Genomic DNA, 2,085 nt, shown 5'->3' on the forward strand with positions numbered 1-2,085 from the left:
GTCTATCCGCAGGTCCGAAAAGAGTCAGACCACAACTCTAATTCTTGTACTTGGAGAAGGGCAGTGAAGGTACGCTGAAGAAGACCGTTGGGCATCTCCATACGTAAAACACATGCTCGAGGGCTGATGAGCATCAGCTTTTAAAAGCCAGCGGTGCCCTGCCTCACACGAAAAGCACATCACTGCCATTGGTTGGACAAAGTTTTTGTAATCATGACGCGCACAGACAGGACACACTGCCTTATGTTATTGATAGCCACATAATAAGTGAACTCTTTGTAGTCAAGGCTGGACAGGTACTGGAAAAGAGGCTCAGATTGGATTTGAGAGAGTTCTCTAAGGAATTAATGCAACTCTAACAATAGTCAAGAAAGTTTTTAATGAGTAATTTTAAAGGAATATTCCTTTGAGTTAACTCAATCGACAGCATTTGTGGCATAATGTTGATTAATTGACACCAAAAAATAATTTAAACTTGTACCTCTTGTTCTTAAAAAAAAAAATAGAAGAAGAAGCAAAAATCTGGGTAACAGTGAGGCACTTACAATGGAAGTGAATGGGGCCAATCCGTAAACATTAAAATACTCACTGTTTCAAAAGTATAGCCATAAAACATAAAAAATATGTGTACTAACATGATTTTAGTTAAGATTTTATTATTAACCTTTTCTGTGTAATGTTATATCCAATTTTATAACTTTGTTCCCGTGACAATGTAATGCCACAAACCCTGTTCTTTAACCCTCGAACCCGTATTTTAAAATGAGTATTTGCTGAACTGAAGCAGCTTGTGCTTGGTTACATTTTTGTACATTATTTTATAGAATAATCACATTGAAATGCAAATATGATACAACAGGCTTTTGAGGTACTGTATACTGTGTCCTCTCTGTCATCATCTCATCAATCATGCCTGCCACAAAAAAAAAAACACAGAGCTTTCAAAATACAGATATATGATTATAATATATGTTTTAAGTTAAAACGGACATTTATTTGTATTTTTATATATGCAGCCTTATATATGCAGTCATTATAAAGATCTAATTGATTTAAAATACAAGCAATAATGATGTAATCTTCAGGAGAAAAACATCCCCCACAAAAACAATAATAATAATAATAATTATATATATATATAGCTTTTAATATATATATATATATTATATATATATATATATATATATATATATATATATATATATATATATACAAATGTAAAAACAATTTTACAATTTCACTTTCATAAATGTCAATATAGTGTTTGGTGCATAAAAAAAGAAAAAAAACTTTTTTATTTTTTAATTTTTTAGATTTTGTCTTAAAAAACAAAGATCCTGTATCGAATCCATCGTTTGCATAATCAGTGACCAGTGACGATTTTGAGGTTCCATTTCCCCTCTAAGTAAATGTTGTAGTCCGCTGACGTTTAGGTTTAGGGTTTGGGGGTACATTTAATAAAATATGCATTCCTCTTCACTGTATTACATCCTTTACAGCAGCAGTTCTCAATTTTTTCAGTTCATGCCCCCTTTGAAACAAGAAAAAATCCCCCCACCCCCACCTCCTAAAATAATGTAATAGAAAATTATTAAAAATAAAATGTTTCACCTTTTTACTGAAAAAAGTTTTTCCTTTCAACTTCATGTCACGAAAAGTTTTAAAAATACAATGAAAACTGAAAGAAAATTTACACTCTTCCAAAAAAATAAAAATAATCTAAATTATGAAATTTTGTCAACAGGTTGATCTGTTATTTTGTGAATACTTACTGTTACATAAATACATACAAAAATGAATTATGCCCATATACTTTCAAAACATAAAAAAAGAAAGAAATATAGCTACAAGCAGCAATACCGGGGTCATATCCATTATCGGCAACATGAGCAGCCAAAGAAGCATTATGACACGTTTTAATGCCTTATAATTTACATTGAGCAGATTTAGGGCTGGGTGATATGATGATATATGCCGATTTTATAAATTATTACATGATGTAAACATCTGCAGATATATCAGTGCCCCTTTCAGTGGGCAAGACCGCCTGAAGTTAGTAACATATGAGATCGATGAAGAAAACTT

The sequence above is a fragment of the Myxocyprinus asiaticus genome, chromosome 39 (genome assembly GCF_019703515.2).
Source record: "Myxocyprinus asiaticus isolate MX2 ecotype Aquarium Trade chromosome 39, UBuf_Myxa_2, whole genome shotgun sequence".
Taxonomy (NCBI): Eukaryota; Metazoa; Chordata; class Actinopteri; order Cypriniformes; family Catostomidae; genus Myxocyprinus; species Myxocyprinus asiaticus.